General features: G+C 36.8%; 1 protein-coding gene across 2 annotated transcripts in view; it reads left to right on the plus strand.

Annotated features, from left to right (window-relative positions):
- The first annotated feature begins 461 nt into the window (after window positions 1-461).
- The window catches only part of Rcd6 (Reduction in Cnn dots 6), a 60,108-nt gene continuing 48,835 nt past the window's right edge, over window positions 462-11,734 (plus strand). The window contains exon 1 of one of the 2 annotated variants that reach the window (XM_074104793.1): window positions 462-635. The gene's annotated coding sequence lies outside the window, so the exon portion shown is untranslated. The remainder of the gene's footprint in view (window positions 636-11,734) is intronic. The other variant, XM_074104794.1, reaches the window with a different exon arrangement.

Consider the following 11,734-nt stretch of genomic DNA (forward strand, 5'->3'; position numbering starts at 1 on the left):
GTCACAGCGGAACCACCTTTTCTCGACAGGTTATTTTGTATGGTTATAACTCCTTAACATGGTCTAACGTTTCGAACTCTACTCAAAATCTCATAAACAATAAACATCTTTATTGCCACAAACTTAACCTTGATATTACAAAGAATACTTAGGAAATTAGAACAATGCGCATAGTAAGGGCAATAGATCCTAATCTTAGTATATTCGGCTTATGTAACCCAGCGCTGGTTTTCAGACTGGTCCCTTCGAAGAGGGCCGGTCGCTGCGCAGTATTTATCACAAATACTAAAACAAACTTAATAACTAGATGCCCCAGTAGCTTACTTGCTTCAAGTCAGCTTTAGCTATTAAAACTAAATATTACGCCACAAAATTTACATACAAACCCGTTTCACAAACGTCACTTTGACATGTGCATTCCCGCGCTTAAACACCAATCACAAGCCAGTAACGCGCGGCGCGCCGACTCGAACGCGCGTTCCACTTTCAAACGTCAAATAAAAACAAAATCGAAATACCGAATTGTGTTTGTGGTTTTTAACATAATTTTTATAAACGGCCAGTGACATTTGAAAGTTTTTTTAAGTGGTGTGTTTTTTATAAAGGTTCTTTATAGTGTACGTGAGTTACTGAAGGTTTGTGATTGCGAATAAATTAGTTATGATATTGCGAAATGTTTTTTGTGACCGGTTGGTAGGGCGCAGCGGGACGTAGACTTTTGCTTTTTTGTGGTTTTTTAACCAAAACTTTTTTTAAAGCTTCGTTCGTTTACCTTACAAAAGGATACACACATGACTTGTATGTGGCGGCGTTTCTTAGAAGGAAAATAAGCGATAAAAGTAGAAATAACCTTCGAGTTTGAAAGTTATTTATGTTAAGGCTGATTTTGTTAAGGAAAATGGTTAACGGTTGTATCTTTAATATTTAATTGATTTACCTACGTATAACGTGTCACAAAATGTCGTAAAAAATATATTTATTCACATTTGGCATAGTTTCCCGGAAAAGTCAGTTAAACTTACTTATTAAGCAAGGTAAGCAACTGAAAGAAGTACAACAATTTTTCTAGTCATTTTCATGATCGGCAATGCGGACTACGAGTATTTAGTCGACCGTTCGGTACTATACTCGTATTGATCGTATCTTTGTATCCCGTGGGAAGTTCACAAATTCCCGGGAGTATAACTTACCTATAGGTTACTCGCTCATAGTACAGTAAACGTCATAAATAAGTGATCATTTCTGTACCTTGTCACTTTCAGTCGTTAAACAATTTCGTAAGGCTTTTCAAACATGACGTTAAAGTGACAAGGTACAAAAGTGATCACTTATTTATGACGCTGATATACATTTTTTTAAAATCGGTTCAGTAGTTTTGAGTTTATTCATACAAACAAATAAACACAATCAAATATTTTGTTTATAATATTAAAAATAGTTTTTTATATCAGGACGATATTAGGTCTAGATTTTCGGAAATTATTAGTTGAAATGACCGGATCCCCAAATTTCAACAAACCCCACAGTAGGCTCATCTCATCACTATCATTTTATGAGTAAAACAGGTTTAACTAAAATAAAAATGATCACAAAAAATTACCTAATTAATTATTAATTAGATTTTTACGGAGGTCCATATCAATGACACCATATATCTGTATAGTTAGAACGATATTAGTTTAGTTTGGGAACGGTTGTGTGCCCAGTAGAACTTAGAGAATAGAATTCGTAGAGTTCGAAACGTATTATAAGTTTTGCATGGTGTTTATGATAGCTCTATTTAGCATGTGTAGATTTATGCGGAAGTGGAGGAAAGCGGGTTCTGATTTACACATATATGTCGCATAGACATACCTGTCGTACATGTGCAGTGCGTAAATTTGTAGTTCATTCATTAATGTTGTTCTTAAAGCTGCATCATTTATTATGAAAATGTAATAAGTTGTAAAAACTGTGTTATGGTAGTAAACAAAGTGAGGCTATATGGCTAAATGTAGTTAAGACAGAGCAAACAATACTAACTGAGGCAAAGTGGCAAGAAACATCTGTTCAAATATTTGTTCCCGAATGAGTTCGTTCATTAGACTTCAACGGGCGCAGCCGGTAAAACTTGTCTCAAGGGCAACACAATATTAATACAAACTTAATAGTACATTGTGCATTAAGGGGCGTAAGAAAGGGATAAGTAACGAGAGTCTATTAGAAGCGCGACGCCGGAGACGGAGGGCTTTTAATGACTCGTGTTTGTAATCCCCTTACGGTCCGCAATACACACAATGATTTACATCACATTGCGAGGAAAGAAATTAAATTATTTTGTGTCCAAATACTCCACAGCTCGGTAAAAGAAAGGCGCTAAAAAAACAACTGAATAAAATAATGGCTACCCGCCAATACAGGGGGCTACCACAAAATTCGAAAATCGAAGTTCGTATCGTACAGTCCTGACTCTAGTAATATGAACTTCGATTTTAGGTATACCACGAAAAATTTAGGTACGACGAGCGAAGCCAGGAGTGTAGGTATAGTATGAATTGTAACCACAACACACGAGCTGAGCGAGCGAAGCGAGCGTGCCGCGGCAGCGGCCGGCGAAGTGCCAGAACCGATATAATCATATATCATAATCTTCCTAAATCATGAAATAGCGGCGTTTCGTGATATGCTTAGAAATTTCATGATTTGCCTATACGTAGTAACGTGGCAAACCGTTTAACGGTGAGTTTGGAACGATATGGCAGATGTCCCTTAGCCATTCATGAAATGGCGCCATTTCATGATATGCCTAGGAATTTCGTGATCTGGCGGATTTTACGATCGGCCGCCGACATATACAACGTCTTCCTTCGTACTTCGTTCCCCAGGCAATAACACCTGCCTGGAGAGAGATTTGTTATTGGCTTCTCTTCGCAACCTCAGCTTTTATTTAATTAAAATACGTAATACTCAGCATGCGGCCTTATTGCCAAAAGTAATTTCTTCCGGGCATTCTTTGTGTAACAGTTTACGCAATGAAGAATTTAACTGTTGTTTTAATACATATATCGATATTGAATGGCGATTTTTAGACTAATAAGATAATTATGTTTAATCACAATTTGGCGCCCAAAAATCCGCCATTTTATTTTTTTAAGAATTTCATGTAGCCAGATTGTGATTTCGATTGTGTTTGACAATAACATATAAGGTCTCGCTCGGATATTCATAGGCGACTTGAGGGCCTACTCCGAAATTAAAATCGAAGTTCGTATCGTACCCTCCCTCTCACTCTCGTATTAAATAGTATAAGCGTCAGAGGGACGGAACGACACGAACTTCGATTTTCGAATTTTGTATTAGCCCCGCTGTTTCGATCAGTTGGGTTTTTGACATTGTCTTTTCAAGTTTCTAACTCCGGTGGTATGGGGTGGTATGCGTTGTCTGTCAGTCAGTCTGTCACGTTAATCTTTTATACAAGTATACATCAAACTCAAACTCACAACATTTATTGACAAGAAAAACACACTACATCACAACAAAAACACAGTAAAAACATAAATAGGAGAAGAGAGGAAAATAAGAGACATTGTGGAGATATATATAGTAAGTAACCCTAAGAGAGTTAGTGGCTGTACATTGTACAAAACAATGAACCTCTTACTATGACGCATACTTCAACTATGCCGAACCATACAAACATACATATAGGTACAAATACTTTACATACAAACAAAAACCACATTTAAAATTAAATTAAAAACAACGAATTCCGTTCCACTGCCGCTGTCATAAGAATTTTGACGAAAGCTTTGGTTTTTTTTCCTATAGCTTACTTCGCCATTTTTGCTTATCTGTAGATTATATTGCATTGCAGAACGTGCATTTTGTAAGCAAATTATAGGTTTTGGTATCACAGTGGATTATACAATACAATGCCTCTTTATTGTACACCAGAAATAGTAAGCGATACAGAAAACAGGTACCTACACAGAAGAAAATTCAAGGTAAGCAATAGGCGGTCTATTGAGGATGGGGATTGGGGGGGGGGATTATTGAAGAAGTATATAGATAAAAAAATTGTGAAGCTCGTAGATTATTCAGGCTCAAAATGACTAAAATATATACTATTTAGCTGTTGCCCGCGACTCCTCCCGCGTAGACTTCGTTTATCGCTATCCCGCGGGAACTATGCAATTTTCAGGGATAAAAACTATATTATATCCGGCAGTTGAATTGAAATTCCGGGATTTTACTAAATTCCCGTGGGCGTCCCATAATTACGTCGTAGTTTTTTTAAAGTTGCAACAAAAACTTTGTCAAATTTCATAGATCCGTGATTTTATCTCGATTCCGCGGAAATATCGGGATAAAAAGTAGACGAGAATTATCGACGTTCAGCTTCAGCTATCTAATTATCAACCATCCCAGCCTATATACGTCCCACTGCTGGGCACAGGCCTCCTCTCAGAACAAGAGGGCTTGGGCCATAGTTCCCACGCGGGCCCATTGCGGATTGGGAACTTCACACGCACCATTGAATTGCTTCGCAGGTTTGTGCAGGTTTCCTCACGATGTTTTCCTTCACCGCAAAGCTCGTGGTAAATATCAAATGCTAATAATAATAATGCTAATTCAAATGCTGTGCTAATTATCAAATTTCATTCAAATCCCTCGAGCCGTTTGAGCGTGAAGGAGTAACAAACATACTCACACATACACACACACACACACACACACACACACACACACACACACACACACACACACACACACACACAAATATAGGTACTACTAAACTTTCGCATTCATAAATTAAGTATTACCTATAAGTTACCTAGTAGGTAGTCACTACCACTAGCATCAATATTTGACACAAAAAAGCGTGCATAAAATATCTCTTACGACTCTATTTCCAGGGCCTGGGACGTGTCAGATATTATGTGTCAGATATTTATACAGGTGACTGTACGTCTAGATTTTTTGTGTTGGCCGCATCCGCTCTACGTAAATGCTAAATCATATTCATATTGCGTAAAAGTAATAAAGCTATGTTATTTTAACCTGTTTCGCACGCATTCAACTGACACGTCTAGGTTGTAAAAATTGAAGTACCTACATATTACGACTTGTTTTCATATTCATTTAACATGTGAAATTTCGAGCGAAAATGTAGAGTATAAAGAGCAAAGTAATCTTATATTTTTAATAGCGTATACAAACGAGCATCGAGCTTGAGGTCCCGGGTTCGATTCCCGCGTCAGGGCAGATATTTGTATGAAAAATACGAATGTTTGTTCTCGGGTCTTGGGTGTTTAATATGTATTTAAGTATGTATCTATCTATATAATTATATTTATCCGTTGCTTAGTACCCATAACCCAAGCTTTGCTAAGCTTACTTTGGGACTAGGTTAATTGGTGTGAATTGTCCCGTGATATTTATTTATTTCATCTCATCATCTCATCTCAGCCTATATATATCCCACTGCTGGGCACAGGCCTCCTCTCAGAACAAGAGAGATTTATTTATTTTATTTTTATCTATATGTGAGTTACCGACGGTAAATGGTAAGCAATTGCGATTCCGTAAGAACCAGTACTACGGACAGGACTATTCATATTTATAATCGCAACCAGAGTGATATAAAGATACTTAAATCCTTTCTTGAAAGTCCCCCGTGTCGATGTTGCTTTTGACAAGTTTTCGTGTTTGTTAGCTTTATATCTTGGGAATTCGTTTTGATCCAAATTTGGTATATATAATGTAGGTTGGATGACAATGTAATTGCAGTCGACAAAAAGTAGCAAAAAAGCTTGTACTTATCAGAAATTAAAATTTTAACAATAACTTTTTCATTGTTTTTGGAACTTTGACCCATACGCGCATACGCATTAAAAGCAAATTATTCCACAAAGATCACGAAGGACACATAATCACCTCACGATCCGGAACTACGCGCGTTTTTTCTGTCCATTACGCGGCCGGGTCAGTAGCCGCACAGAGGCTAAGTGACAAGACACGCAATGTACAGCGACAACGCTCCCGCGCCACTTATCGCGAGTTCCCAGTTTAAACCTGTAAGAAAAATTGTGCATGTTACATTGCGGCGCTCGACTGACTACTAGAAACTCGTTGGCTTTACGGTCTCGCAATGTAATGCAACTTGGTCGATTTTGACTTGCAGCAGGTACCTATACATATAATGGGCTTAACTCTTTCGTTCCGTCACCCGGCCTAGATTCTAGACCCAATTCCATTTAACCAAGGTCTATTTTGGAAAAGCGCACTTTACAGTTAGGGCCACTTCCGTAGAGACTTAGGAACGTGAGTAGAATGTTGTAGGAGTTCAATGGAACCACGTCCGTGATGGGAATGAAGAAGTGTATTGATTCTGTGACAAATATGAACATGGGCTTATGATCGGAATTGTAAATTGTTTGTCTGTTCTTTTTGACCCCTCCCGCATTGTAGTGTTATAGGTAGAGTCATTCACGATGACCCGTGCCGTGGTTCTTATTACAATGGCATTAATGTCTAATTTTGAGAAAATCACGCGTCTTCGTGGATGGCACTGGGTATATAAGTTTGAAACCTCCGTCTGGTCTGTAGGTAAGTTGAAACTATACTATATATATAAATTTTGTGCCGCTGAGTATATATCTTATGAAATTATAACCAACTTAATTTTTTATATTTTGCTCCCATTACAAACAACACCAAATAAGTAAGTATTTAAGTATTACCAAAAACAATTGTAAAATAAATTTAACAGACTGTAAAACAAAACGACGAAAATAACTTTCTACTGATCTGTTTGAAGTCGGTGCCCTTCCGTCGCTGAACATGATAGTCGCAAAACATCATATTCGCAAAACTCATATTCGCAAACATGATATTCGCAAACATATATTCGCAAAACATGATATTCGCAAACATCATATTCGCAAATATGATATTCGCAAAACATCATATTCGCAAAACATCATATTCGCAAAACATCATATTCGCAAAACATGATATTCGCAAACATCATATTCGCAAAACATGATATTCGCAAAACATCATATTCGCAAATATGATATTCGCAAACATCATATTCGCAACATCATATTCGCAAACATCATATTTGCTTGTTATAGCCTAAATTTAATAAAGATATTTTGACTTTGACTTTTGAATAGATTCGTAGGTAAAAAAATATATATATTACAATACCAGAAAATATTGTATTTTGCCATGCCGTGCTAAAAAGTGTCGTTGTGACAGTCCTCATATTGATAATTTTCCATATGTACCAGTACTTAATTAAATTTTAAAAAGCCTTTCTCAATAAAAAAACAGGTCAAGATTACTTATTGTTAGTGTTTTCTATTGCTAAAATATTGAAGCATATAATAAAATACAGTTTGCACCTAATGAAATCGCACCCGCATTACGCATGCGCCTACTTTCATTGAACTTATTCCTACAAGTCTGTATGTTAATTCGATCAGTTGGTATTTAAACAAGTGACATTTTTGTCCATTGCTCCAGTGACCTGGATCAGTAATGAAACGGGCGCAACGGAATTAAAGAGCTACGCGGTATTGCGTATTTATTTTAATAAAGGCGATTGTTGTTAATTAATTTCCTTGAGTGAACGCGCCGGCTATGGAATGTAGTGTTACCGCAGTAGCAAAGGTTTTACAATCGATGGATTTCTTCTATTGGTGGTATTAGATCTCTGTGCAAGGCCTGTCTTGGTACACCACCATCTCCTTACTTGATCATAACGCAGAATGCTGCTGTATGCGGCGTTAGATGACTTTTTTGGGAAATACATTTTTCGCCATATGTTGCCATAAGGGGGCACCGAGGTTTTAATGCAAATCAATATGGATATGAGGGATGGGGGGGAAATGAGATACATAATTGCGAAGCGCGGCGACTCAAGATAGGTTGGTTAGAACGCGCGCGTTTTTAGGTGCTTTCTTCGTATTATTAACAAAACACCGAAAAAAACAAAAATCCAGTTTTTCTTATCATTCATGACCTACCGCGCAATATTTACGCCGTACAAAGGGTTTATTTTGTTTTGTTTTTGAGACGACTTTGGGATTATTTCCTATCGAACGAACTACAAGTAATCGTGTTTCTACAGTGTACGATTTGAATAGTAAATCCTCAAATATTACATTATGAGTTTCAAAAGTAAAGCTTTACTAGTAATGATAAAGCAAGGGATTAAATGAATGCAATAAATGCGATAAAAGCTCGGCGCACCCTTAAGTGACGTGCTTAAGTAAAACAGTGACGTGCAGATGAGGTGAGTGTACTCTAATACTACAAACAAGGCTATATTTTTCTACACACATCTAAGTAACTCGTTGTTATCTCAACCAAAGTAAACATGGCGTCAACTCGAGCGTAAGTAAATGGTAGTAAACTGTAAACCAGTTCACATAACAGCAGAGCAACAATGCGTTATTTAACACGTTGCATCCTTCCGTGTTGCGTGAGCTGAATAGTTTTTGTGAATCGTTAAAATTAATTGCAGAACGTAAATAGATAAGTGTACCATGTCTATGTTTTTACTGCTTGTTGGCTGTTCACGTGTTTTACTCTAGTCTTACTTACTAGTCCTACTAATAAAAATTATAAATGCGAACGTTCGTCAGTATGTGTGTGTGTAATTTTTTTATTCCTTCACGCTAAAACGGTTGAATGGATAGAGATACAATTTGAAATGTAGATAGCTGGACGTTTGGAATAACACGTAAGCTCTCATTTATTCCAATATTCCCACGGGATAGGGACAAAACCTCGAAATAACAAACGCTGGGCTTAGGGTCATAAAATTTTGCGTGATTGTTTTTAACGCAACGTTAATGAGAACCACGATGTAATTTCGGGGAATCCCCATGGGAATTTGGTAAAATCTTAAGATTTCAACTATAAGTTCGCCCGAAGAGAGCGTGAAGCGGCGGGTAAAGTTAGTTATTAAGAAATCTGGGAATTAAACGCGACTGTTTATTGCTAAAATTAAGTGGAGTAGAAATTGAGCGAGGGTGAAATAGAGTTGAGTTATTAAGCAAATTTATAGATATAATAATAAACTATGACTGAAAATCACGAAAATCTAAATAAAAATGTTGTTTTACTCTAGTTGTGCTTTTTACCCGAATCGGCACTAGGGTACAATAATAACAAAATTGTAGAAATTACTCCACTTGACTTCAGCCCAGTATCTCAAAATAATTCAATTTCAAAATAAAATCATGTAATCGGCTTAGTTTTGCATAATTCTGTACAGCCACAAAACAAACTTCAGTTAACAACTCATTTACACGCTACTGCACCGAGGTAACCGACTACGTTATATTGTGGCTATACTTAACAACGGTAGTTCGTCTATTTCTTATACCGTAAAGTGATAATCATCTCGATCTCAAACTATACTGCTGGATGGTAAATAAATCTTTATCAGAATCATCAGAAAATTGAAGTTGTTACGGTTAGGAAATTTATTATTTTGATACGATGCTATGTCTATACTACATTACCTTACTTCTTCGTTACCATTAATTTAGATAAATAGCTGATTTAAAAAGTAAGTTTTTGAGGCAACTCAGACCCAAATCTCGATGAACATAACCGTTGGGGAAGAAAAGTCTTCTAATGGCAATCACGAACCGGAAGACGAAGCGTTGGCAGGCCTCCCACTAGGTGGGTTGACGAATCGTGTCGTGAGAGGAAGCGGTGGATGCAAGTGGTAAGTTGTTGTTCATTGTGGCGTTTAAGGGGGAGGCCTTTGTTCAGCAGTGGACGTCTTCCGGCTGATGAGGATGAGACCTAATTTTAATAATAGCCTGGACCTCCGGAATAGGATTCTTCAACATACAATACACATATATAGACACCAAATCTAAATAGAGAGATACACAGCAACAAAATAGAAATAATTAGCATGAATGATGATTAGATAAAGGGCCTCGAAGCATGTCGAGGGCGTAAGGATAAAAAACATATACTTAAATAGACTAACTAAAAATTCATACGGAAGATGACAGATTGAAAGAAAGAAAGAAATGTTTACCTATTCGCATATAAACAGTAGGTTACAAGCATTGCTTAATTTATCTGTACTAAAATTAGATAATTGAAAGGGCTGGCAGTTCAGCAATGCTGAGGTACGGAACCGCAGCCCTGATTTTCAACTGCAGACAAAATATAATTATATGTATATATATATTTAAAAGAAAAAAATGTTTCCTAAGCATAGATTTACAAATACGCAGGACTTTGCGCGACTTAAGTCTAACGGCACTCTCACCCTTTCAGCCTGGTGAATTTAGATACGCTAGCAACAAATTTAATCACAGTTTTGTTTTTTTTTATTTTTTTTAATTTATTTTATTTATTGTATTTTTACTAACATAGGTTAAGCTAAATTGTTTAAAAAATGAGTCGTAATGTTACTTGAATAAATGAATTTAATTATTATTATTATTATTATTGAAAAACACATAATATTTTTAACAACGTCAAGTGATTTTGTACCGTAATATTATTGTGAAATTAGTAAGGTCGAATATTTGTGCATATTTATGTGGTCGCTATATGCACTATGCTTGGATTGGAAAGGGTTAATGTGTCGAATCGAGAAATATTTTCTCTCTTTCATTCTAATGAGAATAAGTTACTTGTAGGAGCTAACAACTGACGTCGCGAGCACGTACCTGCCTGACAGATCAATCTGCGTCGCTTTCTGAAGCGAAAGTCCTTTATCTCGTCCGTTCACCCGTGCTTTACGTTACGTGTTACTGTTTATGTTTACCTAAGATTGCTGTTTTGTACCCACCACTGATTACATACTCGTAATAGCGGATGTGGCCTGTAATACTAGCAAAAAATTAAAACATAGATCGTACTCTTCAAACTGAACTCTTGACGGTACCTTACTGTTGAGGTTGAGATACTCGCCACTGCAGGGCTACTACGAAATTCTAAAATCGAAATTCATGTCGTTCGGGCCCTCTGACACTTATACTATTTAATAAGAGAGCGAGAGAGACGGTACGATACGAACTTCGAATTTCAAACTTCGGAGTAGGCCCTCTGTTCATAGTTTAGCCGAGTTATACGTACTCGAAGTAAATCTTGTCATTAATAATAAGGGATCGGACGGATTGAGCGATTGATAGCGTCATTGTTCGCAATAATGTGGACATGACTCCAAAATTAATTAAATAATCAATCAGTTAATACCCGAGATTTAATTTTCGTTCCTAGTAGTAGTAGGTAAGTAGGTAGGTAAATAACATAAGGTTTATTAAAGAAAATAAGCAATATTTTTCTCAATTCTGCGGCCGGTCTATGATTCTATTCATAGGTACCATCAGCCAAATATGTGGTCTACCACCCTAAAGTTGATAATCGTTTGCATGTCACAAAACAGTAATGCCAATAAACGTGTCTGTCAACTTGAAAGTTCGACTTTAGGGACATATTAATTTGATAGGAACTTGTTTAAAAATTGATAGACCACTTATTTGGCTGATGGTACAACAACTGGACTCTTATTAACATTTTACTAAGGTAATTATTTTGAAATTTCACATTTGAAATTTCACACGAGCTTTACGGTAAATAAAAGCATTTCGCTTAAAGACAGGGTTCTGCTAACACTGCATTTTCTGAGATACGGTCGTTCATAGTTTATTTTGTATACAGGGAGATGTATAGAATACTAGCTTTTGCCCGCGGCTTCGCGCGG

This window comes from Choristoneura fumiferana, chromosome 22 (genome assembly GCF_025370935.1).
Source record: "Choristoneura fumiferana chromosome 22, NRCan_CFum_1, whole genome shotgun sequence".
Lineage (NCBI taxonomy): Eukaryota > Metazoa > Arthropoda > Insecta > Lepidoptera > Tortricidae > Choristoneura > Choristoneura fumiferana.